Here is a 21,740-nt window from a genome sequence, read left to right as displayed (position 1 = left end):
ACCCCACTGATGAAATCCTTGGGCTGCTACACACAGTATAGGAAAAACTGCTGTCACAAAATCCATTGGGATTTAAAACTTTCATTTGCAACACTTTTGCTCCAAGTTGTCCTGGGTTGAAGTATATTCTATCACCATCTTCATGAACTGTTGAAACCAGGTGAGGCAGTGCTCCCTGCCTCCTCCACTCTGGCTTATCTTCTGTTAATGGGCCATCAGCACCTTTGCTACACAGCTCACAGATAACCCCCTCCTGGACTACCTCCTGTTAATGGGCCCATCAGGCCTTATCACATGACTCACCATCCCACTGTGAGATGCTCCGCCCAGAGGGAGGAACCAAGCATTCCAGCCTGGATATAAGCTGAGACTCTGAACACCAGAGGGGCGCTTACCCACTGGATTCCCAGAGGACCCGAGCTACCAGACCTTTCTACAGGATCACTGCTTCAGGAAGACCACCTCATCTGGACTGCTTCCATCACTCCGCTCAGGTTGTATTCTGACTCTGTCAGTGGTCTTTTGTATTATTGCATCTATTTTATTTTACTTTCTTTCCTTTTTTTCTATTAAATTGTATCTCTGACTTGGAGCCTCTCATTTGTTTTGCTTTCAAACCACTACATACTGTTTTCGTTTGTTATTAATTCTGTAGTTGTTTGGTGAGGGGTTTTTTTTGTGTTTGTTTGCTTTGCATTACATACTAGTAAAGAATTGCTATTCCTATTTCCCAAATCTTTTCCAAGGAGCCTCTGGTTGTAATTTTACCTGGCAGATACCTGTCTTCCCAAACCAAGACAGTACTTCACTGGTGCATATTTTCTACTGTAACTTATTAACTCCTCTGCTACCTCACTCCATGTCCAAAGTTTATAACTGCTGTTAGATTGTGAGCTAAGAGCTGTAAAAGGTGAGGAGTCAGTGGAGTCAGTGGAACCAGTTTGATCTCTTGTGTGTCCGAGAAATCTTTCAAGTCTATCTACCGAGGAGATAGATGCTATTGTTTTTGGAAGAAGAATTGCTGTTGGTTTAAGAGACTCTGGCAGACCTCGGATTAAAGGGGTCATAGTCTCAGGTTTGACAGGCTGTTGCATTGGTGACTCACAGCCAGAGATTAATTTTCTTTCCTGTATCATTTGCAAGCATGCAGCTTTGTGTATGTTTTCTAGGAGTTGCTCTGAGGTGCCGACTATTGCCAGAGGATCGCCCGTCTCTAGGGGGTTTAACCCCCCTGCCCAGTGAGCTGCACACTGTGTCAGGGACCATGGAGCATGTGTGTTTCCTGTTGTTAAGAAAACTCCATGTCCCCAGTAGCCACTTGCTTCTTGTTCACTTCATTTAATTTGGTCGCCCCCTGTGAGGGAAACTCTGAAAACATACTCCGTCTCTGATTCACTAGGGAGGCGGGAGTATTGTGTCTTTAATTTAGCTAATTCAGTGGCTGTGTATGGTATTTCTTTGGTGGTTATGTGGGGATCATGATCTTCTTCATTTATATAATTATATTCTGTTTTGATGAGAGGTCTCAAGTTGGAGCAACAGTGTTCCCCACAATTTTGCATGTGTACTAATTCTTTCTGAGGGTATATTTGTTTAATGTTGTATGTCTCCTTTCCTTCTATTTCTGTGGGTGAATTTGCAGATTTTAAGTTTTTGCTTCGCTCTTCTGCAAGAGAAATTTGCAGCAAATAATTCTGATTTCTTTCCTGTTCTAATTGTTTTTGCAAAGCTTCTACCAAATTTTGTAGGGATTCTATTACTGCTTTTTCTTCACTTACCCGCTCAGTACGGGTCTCTATGGCTGCCAAAAGAAAGGCCCCCAAAACTGAGCAAAGAATGGTTTTATTTCTGCCCAGTTTGTATCTAGCATCATGTTGCAAAGAATATATTCTATCTACAATCTTTTCAAAGTTAAACCAATTATTCTGTGCCCACCTTTCTCCGTCTGGAGAAGGTCTAGCACTATGTTTAGCTAGCAAAGCATAAAATGCATTCTTATCTTTTTCACTCATTTTGTGAAGGGACCAAAACCACTCTCAGGGAGGTACGCTTCAAGTTACACCAAAGGCACAGCTAAAACTGTGTTTCCCTTTGCTTCCCTGGAATGGGCGAGGAGACCAAAACTGCCTGGGAGGTTCACCTTAGTTACAAAGGGTTGTCTCCTCAACTACACCAAGCAGCCCAAAACACAAAAAAAACCCACCCCAAACCTAACTACAGTCCCATCTTTTGCACAATGAGATCCTTTTGTGAGATCCTGATGACAGGGAGTGCTATACGCCTGGGTGTATACAGTGTGCGGGAATTTTCCCTGGCCCCCCTTGCTTTCTAACAGCGCTCACCCAAGTGGCGTGCTAGGTGCGGCTGAGACGAGGGTCCTTCCCCTGTTACAAGCTATACAAAACCCGCAACCCCTCTGTCCATCAAGATCCTGTCCGTGACGCCCATTTCATGTCAGGGTCCACAAATATATGCAGGGAACCTGATGGTTTGTTTTAGGGATCTCAGAGCGCAAAAGACACAGCAGGGAACAACTCAGTTTACTCCATCACAAATGCACCTTTATTTAGTGCCAACAAATGCCATAGTGGGGAGAGAAATAAAAAATAGTAAGAAAGAGAGAGAAAGAGGGGAAGGGGTTTATAACTATGAACGTGGAGGGTTGAGTCTTCGACGCCTGACGATGCCTATAGACGCGATCTTCTCCAGTGGGGTGATCACAAAAGTGAGCGGGGGTCTCCAGAGGTTTTATAGGTTGGTCAAGGCGGGAAGCAAAGCAAGGGGCACAGAGCCAAAGCGGGAGCCAGCTGTGTAAAGGCTGAGTGCTCAGGAACAAGCTGCAAACCGTACCTCCAGTACGGACAGACCAGTTTGGACAGGCAGCCTTGGCTCAGTCCACTGTGACCAGTTCCATTGTTCTTGCACTCCGCTCTCATGGAGATGCACACCAGTCCTCAGAGACTTGGCAAGCGTTCCACCTCAGCCAGGCCAGGGGCTGCTTTCAGAGCCTGGGGTCTCAGTCCTCAATCATTGGAGACAGTCGTGAGGCATATCACATCCTTGGACAGACTCTGACAGCTTCCTGTCATGGGCAGAGTGGGAGCTTCAGGCAAAAGCTTCATTTCTTCACTGGAGAAACTCCTGCTGAGTCATGAGGTGGAGAAATGACACCCAACAGAACCATGGATCCTCAAACCCGTCCAGGATGCCTGACTTTTCAAATTCCATCTAAGAGAGGAGACTGGGAGTGGCTGGATCCAATCCTAGTCTCAGACTTTGTCAAAGGTTTACGTGTAAAAGACTGGACAGGTGGAATTGAACTGCAATGCAATTTGTCCCCCAGGATTACCGATTCAATACCAGATATATTTCCATAAATGCAGCTATGATTGATTCTGATCAGGATTAGACAGAAAGATTTATTTACACAACAGAGCAAATAGAGAAAAGAGAGTTATTTACTCCACAGTATAGGAGCTGTAACAATTATATAGAATATAGTGCTCTAGGAAGCAATTTTGAAGTAAACAGGGCCTTGTTGGACTTGTTTGAGCCCATTCCAGGCAGAGCCTCCTGCTCCATGAGGAACTGCCTTTCCTGTGCCATGACCAGGGCAGGTCCCGCTGCAGGAAAAGCCCCAGGCCAAGCCAACACAATGAAGGGCTCGGGCACAAGTGCAGAGTGCCGTGCTGGGAGCTGTGCCAGGGAGAGCCCGAGGCACCAAAGGCACCTTGGCAGCAGCAGCTGCTTCCAGGCCATGGCCAGAAGCCTCCCTTGGCAGCCCAGCCTGCTGGCCCCCACTGCACAGCTGCTGCTTCAGGGCTCATTTCTGCCTGGGCTCTGCCCCAGCCCGCAGAGTGACACCTCAGCCCTGACTCTGGCACAGCCGCTGTGCCTGAGCCCTGCAAAGCCTCAAGGTCACCTGTGCCTCCCTGGCTCTGGCAGCCCCTGGGGCAGGGGGGGAAAGGCCAGAGAAGGGGCTGGCTTTGGCTGCTGGATGTGGGCTCCAGCAGAGACAAGGAGGAGTCAAGGGAGTGGATGGAGTCCAGCCAGCAGCCCCTTCTCCCCATGCAATCCTGGAATGGTTGGGATGGGAAGAGCTCTGCAGTGCTCATCTCATCCAAACGCCTGCGATGAGCAGGGACATCTTTCACCAGATCGGGTTGTTCAGAGCCCTGTTCCAGCTGGACTTGAATGTTTCCAGGGAGGGGGCATTGACCAGCTCTCTGGGAAAGCCTGTCCTGGTGGATCACCAGCCTCATGCTCAAAAATTTCTTCCTTATCTCTCCGCATCTGAACCTCCCTTCCTTCAGTTTAAAACCAGCACCCTTTGTCCTATTGGGACAGGCCCTCCTAAAACCTTTGTCCACCATTGCATTCCCAATGAGCCAGGTTTCCGTGGCAGTTGCCGGGACAGGTGACCCAGGTGTGCTGTCCCAGTGAGGGCTGCCATGGAACCAGTGCCCAGCACTGCCCCTTTCTGCCTGGCTGAGCTGCCTTTGGCCCTGGCAGCGGCATTTGCTGCTGGTTCCGCGGCGCCTGAGCAGCCAGCGCGGCACAGGGCAGGTGGCCGTGGCACAGCCCCCAGCAAGGGATCCCCTCTGGCTCTGGCCACTGACACCAGCCCTGGGCAAGGGGCCCAGGCACTGGGCTCAGGCCAGTGTCCATGGCCACAGCCCCTTGCCATGGCCCCGGGCAGCTTGGGATGATGATCCAGCCTCCCTCCTGGCCCAGGCCTGGGCTGCAGCGCCCTTCCCCACAGCCTGTGTGCACAGAAGCACTTCCAGGGCTCTCTGCATTTCCCTTGCCCTCACTCTTGCCTCACTCACACACCTCCCAACAACCCACCTGGAGCTTTGACTTGCAAGGAGTTCAAAGCTTGTCTGTCCTTGAGGAGTTGGTCTAATTCTGCCTCCAGCCGACTCTAAATTTTTGTTTATTGTGCATCTTCGTTGGTGTCTAAAACATTCCTTGCATGGTTCTGCCTTGGGGAAGGGGAACCTCCTTGGTGACACCTTGGGCTTGCCACAAATTGAGGAGATTGTTTGGAACTTAGGAGGTTTTGATTGCTAAGAAAGGAAGAAAACCTCTCTTTGTCTGAGTGAACCCAGTTCTCTGAGCAAAGCAGGTCCCAGGTGAGTGAGGAGAGGCAGGATGGGGTTAGGGAATGTGGAGCATGGTTGTCCAAAGTGGATCAGACCTCAAGGCACAGCTCCTCTGACCAGGCCAGACTTCCTTAGGAGAGACCCTGGATCAGTATCAGTCACTTGAATGCTGCAATGACCTCTGCTCTCAAGAGAAAAATACCCCCTTTGAAGAGTGTTGATTCCTTTGACACTCTTTGAAATATTTCTCCATAACTCTAGGAAAAAAGACTTCCTAAGGAACTGCACCAGGCCAGAAGGAAATCAAGGCACAGCCGTGGTTTGTCAGGACTTGCTTTCTCCTAATAAGCCCAGTGATGCATTTGGTGCTGAGCCCTGGAACCTCAGGGCCTGAGAAGAGATTGCACAAACCTTTCCAGGAGTCAAAGTCAGAGGAAAAACCCAAAGTGTCTGGAAGCATTAAAGGGTCACCCTGAGGTCCATCCCCGACACAGGTTCCTCATGGAGTCCTTGGAGGAGAGAATTGGAGGCCAGGATTGCACCAAAACCTCTCAGAGACTCAGTGTGGGAAGGAAAAACCCAAAGTACCTTAAACACCCTGAGTATCTCAAAGCATGAATGAGCCCCACTGAGTGTCAATGCACAGCTCTCAAGGGACTCCTTAAAGCAGATAATTGGGGCCATGATTGCACAAACCTCTCAGAGACTCAGTGGCAAAAAGAAGTACTTAAATGACCCCGATTACCTTGAAGCGTGAATGAGCTCCACCGAGTGTTGTTACTGAGTAAAAATCTCAAGGGACTGATTAGAGCAAATAATTGGAGGCCACGAGTGCACAAACCTCTCAGACTCAGTGTCAAAAAAAAGTCCTTGAATAAACCTTGAGTAGCCGGAATTACTGATGAGCCCCACTGAGTGCTTTTACTGATTGAGAATCACAAAGGACTTGTTAAAGTAGATAATTTGGGCAACAATGGCACAAACCTTTCACAAAGTCAGTTTTAAAAGGGAAGCATCAAGTACCTTTAAAAACCTGAAGTGCTTTGAAGCATTAATGAGTGCACTGAGTGTCATTACTGACAAAGCCTCTCAAGGGACTAATTAAAGCAGATAACTGGAGGCCGTGACTGCACAAACCTCTCTGAGACTCCAAGGCAAAAGCAAAGCCCTAAGTCCTTTGAAAAGCCTGCAGTCCCTGGGAGCATTAAGGAGCCCCCAGGGCCATTCCTGACCAAGGCTCCCCAGGGACTCCTTCCAGCACATCCTTGAGGCCACTGGGATGGGAGGGGGATGCTGAGGGCAGGACAAGGGGCTGACAGTGCCCAGCCTTGCCGGGGCTGTGCCAGGAGGCCCCAGGGCCTCAGGACAAGGTGACTCCTCACGGCCCTTGGTGGCACAGAGGCTGCTGTGGCCCAGGGCACCAAGACTTGGCTTCTCTTTGTCCCCACGTGTCATCACTGCCTGCAGTTCTCTGCTCTGGCTGGGGCCTGGGGACACTTTCTCTGTCGTGTCCCTCAGCGGGACCCAGTAAAACTTCAAGAAACTTTGGAGCTGGATTCTGACTTTGAATTCTTGAGAGGTTTCTCCAGCTCCCTCTCAGGGACTGATGTTCAGGGCCCCAGCACAAGCCTGGAGAGGGTCACTCAAGCCCTTGTGCCGTGTCTGTGCTGCCGAGCTGGGCCGGGCTCCTGGCACAGAGGCAGCTCCTGGCAAGGGCAGCGCTGCAGAGAGACAGCTCTGCCCAGGAGCAGCTCCTGTGCCCAGCCCAGCAGGGCTGGGGCACTGCCTGCAGCCACCCCGGGCACAGCACACAGGCACAGAGGGCTTCAACTCAGCCTGGGCTGGCAGCACAGAGCAGAGCTCACTGAGGGCTCACTGGGGGAGAAATCCTCGCAGCGTTAGGAAGAGTCACTCCCAGGCTGGGGGAAGAGAAGCTGCAGCTCCTGCAGGGATCTCCTGAAGCTGGCACATCCCACAGCTTTAAGGCCCTTCCAGGAGGACTCTCAGCGTGGCTGCAGAGCAGGCATGTGGCCCCAGGGCAGGGCTGGGTGTCCCTGCTGCAGCACCCGAGGCACAGCACAGGGCAGCTCCCTGTTGCCGGGCTCTGCTGCAGGGCTGAGCAGCCGGGGCTGCAGCCAGGGGTGCCCAGGGCTGTCGTGCAGAGCAGGGTCCTGCAGCCCAGGGCGCTGCGCTGGGCCAGGGACTCTGCTGCCTGCCAGGGACAGCTCTCAGCTGGCCCGGGGAGCTGCTGCCAGCGCTGGGGAGAAGCTGTGGGGGGAAGGAGCCACCCTGAGCAGGGCAGGTGCTGCTGCTGAGAGGGGCTGTGTGGGGCAGGGCTGCTCCCAGCTCCAGACCAGCCTGGGCACAGCTCCGGAGGACACTTGCCAAAGGAAGCTAAGCCTGGTATTGCTGCAAAGACCAGGAGCTTTCCTGAGAGTGTTTTCAATTTCCTGCTTGGAGAAGGATGGGAAAGTTGGGGTGATGACAAAAACATTTTTGCTTTTTATGCATTTTTCATTTATTCGTAGCTCTGTTAACTACTATTATGTAGTTATAAAACTATCATCTTTAATCAACTCTATTCAACTACTATGACTCTATTCAACTACTTTTATATACTTGTATTACTATAATCTTTAATTAACTCTACAACATTTCCTACCCTTTATCTTAGATTTTAGAACAATAAGCTTCAAAATATATTCCTGAAATACTGCCCAGTCTTATTGTCAGGAAGTGGACCTACAAGATGAACATTTTGTTTTTAAACCAGAGTGTGAGCAGTCAGAAAAAAAAGTGGCACAAAGAAGCCCTTGGACCTACTCCAATGGGTTGACCCAGGGGTTTGTAGCTGTGGATACTGAATTTCCTATTCGATGTTTCTGTTAAATATCCTAATTAATCAACCTCTAATCAATTGTTGAAATCAGGGGCTGGGTGTTCCTCATTCCCACTGAGACACCTGGAAGTTTCCAAGAAAGGTCTGGTTTTTACTTTACTGTTGTAACGCTGTTGCAAGGGGTTTTTTTCTCTTCTGATTATAGGCAAGAGGATGAGTGAAGCAGAACAGGAATTGTAATCACAGAACCACAGAACATCCTGAGTTGAAAGGGACACCTAGGATCATCAGAGTCATGTTTAATCATGTACAGAGACTCCTGGTTTGTAACTTTGGGTGGTCAGTCTCTCTGCTGGGAGCCTCCTAAAGGGCCTTCAGCCACTCCTCAGCCCTCAGCAGCAGCAGCAGCATCCCCTTTGCAGGGCCCAGCAGGGCTCTCCTGAGCTGCCCTTGCCCAGCTGCAGACAGACCCTGCCCCAGGCCGGGCCCTGCAGACAGGCAGGTTTCTGTAGGGCTGGGCCCAGGGCGCAGAGGGTGGCATGGGCTCTGTGAGCACTGGCAGGGACAAGGCTCCTCTCAGGAGGGAAATGTCCAGGCCCAGGGAGAGGCTCAGGGAAGGAGAGGGGGCTGAACAGAGCAGTGCTGGGGGCAGGAGGGCACTGTGGGTGTGTGGGAGGTGCTGTGCACAGCTGGGCACGGGAACACTGTCCTGAGTGCCTGGCTGTGTCTGCCCTGCCCTCCCAGGCACAGCCCCACAACATCTTCTCTTGGTTCTGCCCTCCCCTGATACTGTCACTGTCATCTGGTGCTCTCAGGGAGGCTCTGGCATTTGCAGCAGCTGAGCCAGGCACTGCCCTTGGGATTCTTGCCAGGCAGCTGTGTCCATGGGAATGGGGTGTCCGAGCTTCCCTGTGACCTGTGTGGCTGTGGGCAAAGCAGTCCATGGGAAAGGGGAATGAGCTGAGCCCCCTCCCTGAGATCCCATCGTGGGCACACCCGGGGATCTCCTTGCTGCGTCCTTCCAAGCTCTGAGCTGCCCTCCTGCCTGCAGATCTGTGCCAGAGCCTCTGGCAGTTCCCTGAATGTGCCACGGGGAAGTGCAGAGATGCCACAGCTGAGGAAATGCTGTTGGGTTTGCCAAGGGAGCTGTGAGTGTCCTTGGCAGAAGGGGGTGCTGAGGACCTTGCCCAGAGACCTTTGGAGAGGGTGAGACATTCGGGGATCCCTCTGCTCTGGGCAAGGTCTGGTGCAGCAGAAATGCTGGGGATTTCTGACCTCAGTATACCAGGAATGATGTGTGGGCAGGAAAATAATGCCTATAATTCCTTCCTGTTCTCCATGCCCTTTAGAAGTGGGAGTGAAGATGGCAACAAGCCTTTCTGCATTAGGAGTGATTCCACTGACAAATCCTGAATATCCAGGCTTGTCCCTCTGCCACATGGCCAAAAACCCAGGGCAGCGGGGCAGGGACGGCTCCTGGAGAGCCCCCATGCACAGGCCTGGCTGCTCCTGGCACACTCAGACAGCACAACTGGAGCTCAGGCAGGGACCTGGGTGAAGGTTTTCCCGGAGCAGGAACAAGGGTGGGTGAATCACAGTGGGACAGTCTACAGGGAATGACCCATGTTTGGCTCAAAGCAGCCTGTCCTGACTTGTCACTGTCCTTTATCCATGAACATGTCCCCATGTGCAGCCACAGCAAATGTCCAACAGCAGCTCCATCAGCCGCTTCCCTCCTGCTGGCATTGGCAGACACGCGGCAGCTGCAGCTCCTGCACTTCTGCCTCTTCCTGGGCATCTCCCTGGCTGCCCTCCTGGGCCACGGCCTCATCATCAGTGCCATAGCTTGCGGCCACCACCTGCACAGCCCCATGTTCTTCTTCCTGCTCAACCTGGCCCTCAGCGGCCTGCACCACTGTCCCCAAAGCCATGCACAATTCCCTCTGGGACACCAGGACCATCTCCTACAAGGGAGGTGCTGCACGGCTCTTTTTCTTTCTGTTCTTCATGTCAGCAGAGTATTTGCTCCTGACCATCATGTGCTATGACCGCTCTGTGTCCATCTGCAAACCCCTGCACTACGGGACCCTCCTGGGCAGCAGAGCTTGTGCCCACATGGCAGCAGCTGCCGGGGCCAGTGCCTTTCTCAATGCTCTCATGCACACGGCCAATGCATTTTCCCTGCCCCTGTGCCATGGCAATGCGCTGGGCCAGTTCTTCCACGAGGTTCACCAGATCCTCAAGCTCTCCTAGTCCAACTACTGCTTCAGGGAGTTTGGGTTCATTGGTTTTTCCATCTCTTTAGGATTGCGTTGTTTTGTGTCCATTGTTTTCTCCTATGTGCAGATCATCAGGGCCGTGCTGAGGATCCCATCTGAGCAGGGACGTCACAAAGCCTTCTCCACCTGCCTCCCTCACCTGGCCGTGGTCTCCCTGTTCCTCAGCACTGCCATGTTTGCCTATGTGAAGCCCCCCCAATCTCCTCCCCATCCCCGGATCTGGCCCTGTCAGTTCTGTTCTCGCTGGTGCCTCCAGCCCTGAACCCCCTCATCTGCAGCCTGAGGAAGCAGGAGCTCGAGGCTGCAGTGTGGAAGACTGATGGCTGGATGGTTTCACAAACATTAAACTGCTGGCCAGTGTCTCAAAATCACTTGTCATAAAAGTCATTTTTGATACTTCTTGTTGCTTTACTTTGGAGGTTCTTTTCCTTTGTTTTACTTTTGTAATATTGTCCACAAAGCCGTGTCACTGTTTGTGCCATTTCTCATTTTGTTTGTCTCCACCTTCCCTGTGGCCACAGACTGTGTCAATGAGGGGCTGCACTCCTGGTGGCTTTAAAGGAACCCAAGGATCTGGCAGGCAAGTTTTCTGCAGAGATCCCCCTTTGGTTCTCTTCTCTGGATGAGAGCTGGGGGCAGATCAGTGCTGGCACAGCAGCTGTGCCCAGGAGCAGCAGCCCTTGGTGTTGGCAGCGCTGCTCCCGTGGCCCTGCCCTGCTGCCCTCCTGGCCCTGGTGTTGCTGTAGGGCCGGAGTGCTCTCGGCGCCGGGCACAGGGCTGGGGCTGGCAGTGCCGGGGCTGCAGCAGGGACAGGCCATGGGCTCCGCTGGGGCAGCGCTGACGCCTCAGGGCAGGGCCTCGCTGCTCCAGGCTCCTTGCCCAGGCTCTCTCCAGAACACGCCCAGGCCCAATGCTGTGCACGGAAAAGCCCCGTGAGCAGCCCCAGGGTGGCCGTGGGCAGGCTGGGGGCAAACAGCCCGGCTGGGGCTCTGCAGGGTCCCTGGGGGAGACGGGAAGGAGCAGCAGAGGAGGGGCTGATCCATCCCCACTGTGCTGGACACCCCCGGGCAGCGTCCCAGAGCGTCCTCATGCACCTGCCAACAACATCCCCCCTCTGCAGCCCTGGCCTCTCTCCCAGCTCACACGGGGGCCGCATCCTTGCAGGCACAGATACGGCAGCTCTGGCTCAGGAGCCCCTGTTTGCAGTGCCCAGAGCAGGCCTGAGCACCCCCATGGTGTTGGTGTGGGGAGATGAACCTGAGGGAGCACAAATGCCATCAGCCCCTGGGGCCAGGAAGGGCTGGGGACAGGAGAGAAAACCACTCAACTTTGTTGAGGCCTCTGAAGTCAGCCAGAAAGTTTGTTCCCATCAGCTGGGAGTTTCCTGTGCCACTGCTGACTTATTAAAATATGGATATTGATCTACTATCGATACCCAACTGTGACAGACAGAAGACTCTCTAACAGTTTAGAGTTAGAAAGTATATGTTTAATGCAACGCCAGGCAGTTGTGTGCGATCACTCCCTAAAATGCACTGCCAAGTTACAAAATCTCTTTCTTTTCAAAAGTGTTGAATATCCAAAATACTAATACATATTTATAGCACTAAAACCTCCCATTCTCTGCTTCATATTATAATTAGCTAAAAAGCTATTAAGCGTGTGTAGTTTGTTCTTTGAATTGGGTCAGTGGTCCTTTATATGGGGAGGGGGCGTAAAAAAAGGAAGTAAGTGGAGTCTTCCTCATTGTAAACTTTCAACCTTTTCAATGGATATCAAGATAAATGATAACTGGTCAAACTCCTGTTTCCTTTCTCCGTGACTGTTGAATGGGTTTTAGGATGCTCGAGGATTTACAATTGTCTGTGTTCCTAAATCTATTTATCAGTTTCTTCTGTTTCTCATTATAAACACAGCTAAACAAACACAAAAATGACAAGCAATTAGTTATTTAGATCCAGGATCGTTATCCTTGATCGCAATCCTTTCATCTAACCATTAACTTCTAATTCTTTCCAGCACAGCTTATCTATCTACCTACTTTAACTAATTCTGGCAAAGCTTATCTTTAGCTAAAACATTAACTTTTCTCAAATCCTTACCTCCTTTGAAATTCATCTCTCAGCTCTCCCTTGATTTCCCCGTGGTCTGTTGCAATTCACTGGGAGATCTTTTTTCCTTGAGTTACGGAGAAATATTTCAAAGGGCTTCTAATAAACGCACATTCCTATTTTCAAGGGTGTATTTTTCTCTTGAGAGCAGAGGTGATTGCAGCATTCAGTGACTCATATTGACCCCGGGACTCTCCTAAGCAGGCAGGTCTGGCCTGCTCAGAGAAGCTGTGCCTTGAGCTCTGACCCAGTGGACAACCTTGCTCCACATTCCCCAACTCCAGCCTGCCTCTCCTCGCTCACGTGGGACCTGCTTTGCTCGGAGAACTGGGTGCACTCAGGCAACGAGGGGTTTCCTTTCTTTTAGTTTAGCAATCTAAAACCCCTGAGCCTCCCCATGGAAAACAGACAATCTCCTTGTAATAGATACATAGTATTAAATTCGTGGATTAAAATTGTGTGTATTAAAACTTTGCAGTGGAATGTAAAAAACCCCTGAATTCCTGGAAAGAGTTCCAGGGCATCTCTTTGCATACCACAGTCTTTTCACAGTCCAAAGGTGTTACCTTGACATCTGCCAGAGAGGTAACCGGGAAACGGCCCATTAAGCATGGGCTGACCACATCTTCACAGCTCATCAGGAGATCCGATACCAATCTGGGCAGAAACCTTCTGACAGAAGATTCGGAGACTTTTCATTCAGACGTCTTCTCAATTTCTCAGGAAACTCTTTCAGATATCCCTTGCGGACACCAGACATTTCAATGATTATGTTATGTACATGATGTCATGTTCTTCGGGTTCTTTGTTACCGTCTTGTTTTCGCCTCAGGGTAGAAAAATGGTATAAAACACCTCCCCTGAGACCCCGAATTTGTGGGCAGTACTCCGGAGAAGCACCCTTTGCTGCTCCCGGGTTGTCCACCCAACATTCGATCGATGTTGTCCTGATTTATCGTGGCGTTTCCCGAAATTGCTTTTCAAATTTGTTAAATAAATCTTTGATTTTGGAAATTGGCTCTGATCATTTATAACATCCTCAGGTGTGTGCCAAGCCCAAGGTGCCACCAAGGAAGTTCCCCTTTCCCAAGGCAGAACCACGCAAGGAATGTTTTAGACACACGGGAAGTTCTAAAATAAACACAAATCCAGAGCCTGGGCTCTCTCACTGTTCCCGGCTCCTGCACAGTCCCTCTCTCAGTCCCTTGGCCCCCCGGAATCCCCTCTGGGGCTCAGAGAACAGCCGGCAATGGAAGCTTGCCCTGAAAAGGCACCATTGTGGTGCTCCCCAGCCAGGCCAGAAATGGAACTTTGTTCCTTTAGCCTGGGTGCAGAGACCCCCGGGGCCTTTTCTGCACAGAGTTCCAGCCCCCAGCGTTTGCTGAAGGCGCTCTCTGCACATGTCACACTGCCAGGGCCCTGTCCTTGCTGTCACCTGCTGTGGCTGGGCCCAAAGAGAGCTCCTGCGCTTGCATTTCCAGCTGCCGTGCAACCAAAGCTGAGGGATCTGGAGCTGCCTGAATGCAAAAACTGAAATACGAGCTTCTCTCGAAGGGGAAATCTCCCCCTCCTGTGCTAACCCATGGCAATGCTGGCAAATGCACCAGCCACGGCCAGAATTCAGATTTCACTGCTAAACTTCCTTATATCCAGGGATAGTTCCCATGGGAATATTGTCAGGACAAGTCTGGCTGGCAGTGGTTTCACAAGGGTCACTTCCCATCTGTCCCCAAAACTCTAGGGAAGGCTTTGTGCTTTCCTTCCAATGGGAAAAAAACCCTGTCCTGCTTCTCCAGGTGCCCATGGCTGAGATTGGGATTCCACCTCCAAAAATTCCCTCTATCCAAAGCCTGCTCCCAGACAAAATCTGCCATTAATGACAAGTCTGGGTGACCTTGGCCTAGTGAGTCTCTCACCTGCCTTCCAAACCGTGGGGCTCTGTACTTTCCTTCCTACGGAAAAGAACTGTCCTTCTTGTCCAGGTGCCCATGGCCAGAATTGGGATTCCACCTCCAACATTGCCTCTTGTGAGAGACTGGAGGAGATTGTTGGCTGGAAACATTTCGTGTGAGGGGGAGGAAGGGGCAGAGGCAGCCTTACCCTGCCCTGAACCCCAGCACTTCTCAAAGCATTGACTTGACCCTGTAACCCAAATCCCCCAGAGCCTCTATCCCAGCCCAGCAGTGTCTGCCAATCCCTGGCACACCAAAGGCAGTGCTCCACACCCACCTCTGCAGCCCCCAGCCCAGCTCCTGAGTGACCAGATGACCCAAAGTCCCATCTGGGGGAGGGGCCCAGGAAGACCAAGGGGTATTTTAGGCTGACCACAAGGCAAGCACACACGTTGACCCTAGCTCCTCTTGGAATTTCTGTCTGAACACTGCTGGAATCCAGGAGCTGGTAGCAGGGTGTGTTCTTCTCTCTATCTCTCTATATTTTATTTGTCTTTCTCTCTTTCTGTGTCTTCCTCTTCTAATTCCCTCTTCTTGCAAATTTTGCTTAACTTAAAATTGAGCAGGCTTCCAGTTTGTGAAGTTGAATGGGCCAAGTTAACGCTTTGAGCAGTGTTTTTTTGTTGACTGAATGTCATAGTAAAGCTTTTGCTCAAGTTTCTCTGATTTTCTAAGGTTGCCAGTAAAGGCTGTTTTGTTGTTTTAAGCTTCTGAGAATCTCTTGTCGGTACTTCTCCATTGTTTCCAACTCAGAGTACACAAACAATTGTAATTCCTTTGCAATGTCTCACGGAGAGAGTTGTTTGGGGGTTGGGGCTCAGGGCTTCTCTGTCCTGCTTGGCACAGCCCAGGCAGGGCTTTCACAGCCACATCCCACACTCCGTTTCCCACCTGGACCCGCTGGTGCCTCTGAGTTCTGCTTGCCCAGCCCCAGGGACGCTCTCCTTGTCTGCCCATTCCCCCACGGTCTCTGGGCAGGGGTGGCCTCAGTGGGAGCTGTGACACCCTCCCTCAGACACTTGGAGGCTGCTGCTGGGTTGGACTTCTCCAGAGGCTTGTTCAGCCTTCATCTCTTCAGTTCAGGAATTCAGTGGCCCAGGGCTCCATCAACATTCTGAACATGTTAACAGGCCAAGCCTCTGGGAATAATTTGATTTAAGTTTTCAAATTTTTCTGGTTAATTGGACAGATTTTAGAACTGTCCTCCAAGTGAATGTATAATATTTTAAAGGACACTGAGAAAAGATTTTTATGGTCCTGTTTAGAGGTTTTATTCCCTATTAATACACTGATATGTGCAATCTCCAATTGGCATTGAATCCAAGTGAGACATAGACTTTAAAGAATTAAGGATTTTAGAGAGGTTAAGATTTTAGTTAGAGATAAGCTTTGTAGGAATTAATTAAAGTTTGCTAAAAATTAAAAGTTTGTGGTTAGTTAAGGGAAACCAGATTTGAATTAACTTTCCCAGGCCTCTATAACTGATTGCTTGTCAACTTTATGTTTTGCTTAGCTGGGTTTGTAATGAAGAACAGAGAACCTGATAAATAGATTTAGGAGCACAAGACGATTACAGAAACTCCCTATTCAGAAACCCATTGAAAGTCATGCACCTGGAGAAATGGGAGTCCTACCAGAGCTCATTTGTCACATTTGCATTGAAAAGGTAGAAAGTTCAGAGCAAGGACGACTCATCTTACTTTCTTATTTTAAGCCCCCCTCCCCTTGAAAAGGAGCACCGACCCATTTCCAAGGCCAAACTAGCATGCTTAATTGTTTTTTGGCTAGTTACCATACTAAGCGGAGAATGGGATGGGGGGGGGGGGGCTCTGAATACGCATTTGTGTTTTGGGTATTCAACATCTTTGTAAATAAAAGGACTCTGTGATTGTCTGTAAATTGCGGTGTGTATTTGGGAGCCACCCCGCATGCCGCCCGGTGCTGCAACAGACATACACTTTCTAACTTTAAACTGTTAGAAAGTTTTTGTCCCCCTCGGTTGGATATCAGTATTAGCTCGATATTCATATTTTTTTAATAAATCACAAGTACCTTCTAATTCACTTTGAATAGCTATGAAAATCAAGGCCCTTCCTGACTGACAATCAATCAGACTCTGTCCCTACCCCCACCCCACCATTTCCCCCATCCAAGCCCTGGGACTCAGAGCAGCCTTGTGCAAATCTGAGCTCCTTCCACCCCAGGCTGCACCTGCAGCTTTCAGCTCCTTGGCTCCAATTCCCACCTGCTTTCCTTGGAGGAGCTGCCTGAGACACAGAGGGATGTTCATTTCTTGTCAGCACACAAACCCAGGGGAAGGCACAGCTGCGTAAAATGCAAAAGTCATTTCTCTGCTGGGTATTAACATCCACTTTCCACAGCAGACACTCTCAGACCAATGGAAAAGACCTCCTGTGCCCAGCACAGATCCCAAGGTCTCCCCAAAGCCTCCCTGCCCCGATTCTGGCCAGATTTGTTTTTTGCACACGCTGAAGACAGGAGCTCCCTCCATGCCTAGAGGAAGGAAAAGAGAACAAGTGGATGAAGAGCTCTCCTGTGCAGAGCCAAGGTGCAAGTGCCACCGGAGTGGGAACCACAACTCACCAGGTTTGTGTCCTTTGGGGCTCCGGGACTGGTGAGACTCGGAGGCACAGAAAGGTTTCTTGCCAACAAACAGAAGTTGAACACCATACAGTTTAATAAGCATCCCAGCTCTTCCCTCAGCTCTCTGTGATGTCCCAGCAGCATCTGACATGTCCACCATCCCCAAGGGCTTTCCATGCAGGAAGAGTTTTCGACAAAGACATACGAAAAGGAAATTCTGTGATAGATACAAACACACTTAAGATGTTGACTGATACGATACTTCTGTGAACTTCAGAGAGATTGGGTAACTCCCTGAAGATCAAAGCACGAAACCAGTCAGTTGAGAGGCACTTGAATGACCAGAGAGTGTCTGGAGGAGGAAATCAGGGAGACTCGGGAAGGACATAGATCCAGCTGGTCTAGTAAAGAAATGTCCGTAGTCATGGCAATTGAAACAGGAGAGCTAGAAACACCAGAAGGAATAGGTGAAGAAAATAATAAACGGAATCTTTTTGACACAACTAGAGAAGAGCAGTATTTCTTGTTATGCCATCAGTAGAAGAATATAGTAGATCCAGGAAATTTCTGGTGGGAAAACTTTGCCATTTCCTCAACTACTCAAACGACCCAGATAATAAAAATATGCTTGTATATTATGAAATGCACAAGTACGAAAACCTGTGCCCCTTTCCAGGCAGACATCAGCTGTGTGTGCATGAACAGGCGGTGCCACTTGTGCCCTGAGGTGCCGAGCTGGGATTGGCATCTCTCAGAGAACAGCTGTAGCGGGAGCAGCGCACCTTGCAAGGTGCATGTCCCGGAGAGCCCCAGAGGGCTCCTGTCCCATAAACATCTGCTCTGCTCCAGGCTGAAACAGGGACCAGCATGGTGCCAGGATCATCAGAGAACAGGATGAGTGCTGGAATTCAATCCCCTGCCCATCCCGCAGCAGCCCTGCCTTTCCCTCCCCAAGCCCTGGTCTCCAGCACAGCCATGGAGGCTCTTTGGGCTCTGGACTTTTCCTGCAGCCACCGAGGGCAGCTGAGCTGTGCCTTTGGCACAGTCAGCCCTGCCCAGGGCAGGCGATGCCCAGCAATTCCTCGCGTGTGCCTGGCCTTGCTGTCAGCCCCGGCAGCGGCCGCGTGGCCCCTTTGTGCCGCCCTGGGCCAGCCACGGTGCCACAGCCCCCGCGCGGGACAGGAGCACTGCGGGGGGGAACGGCCCCTGTGCCGTGGTGCCCACAGCAGCCTTGGGGCTCTGTGCCCCATGGCCTCCCTGCTGGGCAGCCTCTGCCAGCTCCTGCACAGCCCGTGGCCCCTGTGGGCCCGCACAGACAGCCCTGCCCCAGGCTCTGCCGGGCTCTGGGCCAGCAGAGAGGCCGGGCAGGGCTGGCCATGGCCAGGAACAGGCCCTGAGCCCCACGGGAGGATGGAGCTGGGCCAGCGCCAAACTGCCCCGCAAACCTGGGCTGAGCAGCCGGGGCTGGCAATGCCTGGGGACAGAGGCTGGCATTGGTGACAAATGTCCTGGCCCCCTCCCTGCTCTGTCCGTGCCACCAAGGGCACAGAGCAGCCTCCTCTGTGGGGCACTTGCCTGTTTTCAATGCCTTCCACAGGCGCTGGCCCTGCCCCACAAGGGCTGGCCTGAGTCCTGCCCCTGCACGCTCACACAGGCTGAGATGGACACTGATGGTTTCTGGGTCAGGCTCTCTCAGCTCAGCCCAGCCCAGCTCCCTGCAAGCTCTGCCAGCTGCCCTGAGCTCTCTGCAGCACCAGGGGTCTCTCCCCAGCACAGCCCAGCCACCTCTGGCCCCACAGCTCTGCTCAGGGCAGGCGGCTCTGGGCAGGGGCCCCACGGCCTCAGCCCCTCGCAAGGGCACAGCAGCAGCTGCAGCTCAGAGAGGACTCAGCCCCAGCCATGGGGAAGGTGCTGGGCCAAGGCAGAAGAGGCTTCCTGTGTGCCCTGCTCCCCTGTCCCTGAGGTCCTGAGAGCTCTGCAGCCCCTGCTGCCATCCCATCTGCCCAGGCCAGCACAACAGCGCCAGCCTTGGGGCCCTGCAGAGCTGCTCCTGCTCCAGGCCCAGGGCCCATCCCCAAGCTGGGGCAGCCAGAAAGCTGTGCCCATTTCTGTTCATTCCTGCTCTGATGAGGATGGATCTTCAGCCCCTTGCAGGTTGATGATGAATTTTACTACTGCAGGGGCCTCTTCTTTCTTGAGCTCTTCAGTTCAGGAATTCAGTGAGAAAGGCTCATCAATATTTGTTCAAAACGCTCAAACAAGAAAAGCCCCTGGAAATATTTTAAGCTTTCAATTCTTCTGTGGTCAATTATAGAGATTTCAGAAGTGTATTCAAAGTGAATATAATGTATAGAAAACAAGGCAGAGAGAACTGTTTTGACCTGTTTCATGATCCTGTTTGTAGACTGATATCAGCAATGGCCAAATGATATTGACCCCCAACACATTCTAATGCAGTCTGAATAGATATGAAAAATCAAGACCCTTCATGGCTCACAATCAATCCGACTTTGTCCCACCCCCTCCCCACCATTTCCCTCACCCAGCCCCTGGCACTCCTACGGATCAGGAATGGTGTGGCCAGCAGGAGCAGGGCAGTGGTTCTTCCCCTGTGCTCGGCACTGGTTGGGCAGCACCTCGAGTGCTGCGCCCAGTTCTGGGCCCCCCAGTTTAGGAAGGACATGGAGGGGCTGGAGCGTGTCCAGAGAAGGGCAACAAGGGTGCTGAGGGGTCTGGAGCACAAGTCCTGTGAGGAGCAGCTGAGGGATCTGGGGCTGTTCATCCTGGAGAAGACGAGGCTCAGGGGAGACAAGGTGGTGTCAGGGCACAGGTTGGACTTGATGATGTCCAAGGTCTTTTCCAACCTTGCTGATTCCGTGATTCTCTGAAACCACCCTTGCAGCAGTTGCAGGATGAGGCCTGGGCCTCCTCTCCAGAAGGTGCAGCAGCCCAGGTCCCTCAGCTTCTCCTCACAGCCCCAAAGCCCATCCTGTCAGTCCTGCAGAGCCTCTGCAGCTCCTCCTCATGGCCCAGAACAGGGAGCCCCACAGCCAGACACACCAGCCCACACGTGCCCCCCTGGCCTGTGGTGCCTCTGGCAAGGGAGCAGCACAAGGCACTGCAGGAGCCTGCAGACAATTCCTGAAGCACTTGGAGGATGATCCTGCACCCCAAGGGATGTTCCCATGATGCCAACTCAGGAAGTGAAATGGGGAGTGGGCCCAGAGAGGAAAGGGCAACCAGGGATGGGCTGTTTGCTGGGGAGAGAGCAGGGATGGGCAATAGGGAGAAATTTGTACCAGGAAAAGAAAGCCAGGGTGAAGCAAAGGAAATGCTCAGGGCAATTTGGGGGTGGCTGCCAGGCAGCGCTTGGCTCTGAGCAACAACATCTGCAGTGGCACAGGAAACTCCCAGCTGATGGGAACAAACTTTCTGGCTGACTTCAGAGGCCACGACAGAACTGAGTGGTTTCCCTCCTGTCCCCCAGCCCTTCCTGGCCCCAGGGGCTGATGGCATTTGTGCTCCCTCAGGTTCATCTCCCCACACCAACACCATGGGGGTGCTCAGGCCTGCTCTGGGCACTGCAAACAGGGGCTCCTGAGCCAGAGCTGCCGTGTCTGTGCCTGCAAGGATGCGGCCCCCGTGTGAGCTGGGAGAGAGGCCAGGGCTGCAGAGGGGGGATGCTGTTGGCAGGTGCATGAGGACGCTCTGGGACGCTGCCCGGGGGTGTCCAGCACAGTGGGGATGGATCAGCCCCTGCTCTGCTGCTCCTTCCCGTCTCCCCCAGGGACCCTGCAGAGCCCCAGCCGGGCTGTTTGCCCCCAGCCTGCCCACGGCCACCCTGGGGCTGCTCACGGGGCTTTTCCGTGCACAGCATTGGGCCTGGGCGTGTTCTGGAGAGAGCCTGGGCAAGGAGCCTGGAGCAGCGAGGCCCTGCCCTGAGGCGTCAGCGCTGCCCCAGCGGAGCCCATGGCCTGTCCCTGCTGCAGCCCCGGCACTGCCAGCCCCAGCCCTGTGCCCGGCGCCGAGAGCACTCCGGCCCTACAGCAACACCAGGGCCAGGAGGGCAGCGGGGCAGGGCCACGGGAGCAGCGCTGCCAACACCAAGGGCTGCTGCTCCTGGGCACAGCTGCTGTGCCAGCACTGATCTGCCCCCAGCTCTCATCCAGAGAAGAGAACCAAAGGGGGATCTCTGCAGAAAACTTGCCTGCCAGATCCTTGGGTTCCTTGAGAGCCACCAGGAGTGCAGTCCCTCATTGACACAGTCTGTGGCCACACGGAAGGTGGAGAGAAACAAGATGAGGAATGGCACAAACAGTGACACGGCTTTGTGGACAATATTACAAAAGTAAAACAAAGGAAAAGAACCTCCAAAGTAAAGCAACAAGAGGTATCAAAAATGACTTTTATGACAAGTGATTTTGAGAAACTGGCCAGCAGTTTAATGTTTGTGAAACCATCCAGCCATCAGTCTTCCACACTGCAGCCTCGAGCTCCTGCTTCCTCAGGCTGCAGATGAGGGGGTTCACGGCTGGAGGCACCAGCGAGAACAGAACTGACAGGGCCAGATCCGGGGATGGGGAGGAGATGGAGGGGGGCTTCAGGTGAGCAAACATGACCGTGCTGAGGAACAGGGAGACCACGGCCAGGTGATGGCGGCAGGTGGAAAAGGCTTTGTGACGTCATCCCTGCTCAGACGGGATCCTCAGCACGGCCCTGAAGATCTGCACAGAGGAGAAAACCATGAAAACAAAACAACCAAATACCAAAGAGGCACTAACAGCCAAAAGTTCTTTTCTTACCTGGCGGGTTGGAGGCTGGGGGCTGCTGCTCCCTGGGGAGCTGCTGGAA

At 52.2% G+C, this 21,740-nt stretch overlaps 1 pseudogene; it reads right to left on the bottom strand.

The window, feature by feature from the left end:
• LOC136304145 (inhibitor of nuclear factor kappa-B kinase subunit beta-like) overlaps positions 1–21,740 on the bottom strand; it is an 89,758-nt pseudogene that overhangs the window by 23,850 nt on the left and 44,168 nt on the right.

This window comes from Chamaea fasciata, unplaced genomic scaffold (assembly GCF_029207755.1).
Source record: "Chamaea fasciata isolate MVZ Bird 193981 ecotype frontalis unplaced genomic scaffold, bChaFas1.0.hap1 SCAF_52, whole genome shotgun sequence".
Lineage (NCBI taxonomy): Eukaryota > Metazoa > Chordata > Aves > Passeriformes > Sylviidae > Chamaea > Chamaea fasciata.
This window is presented reverse-complemented; position numbering and strand designations above follow the sequence as displayed.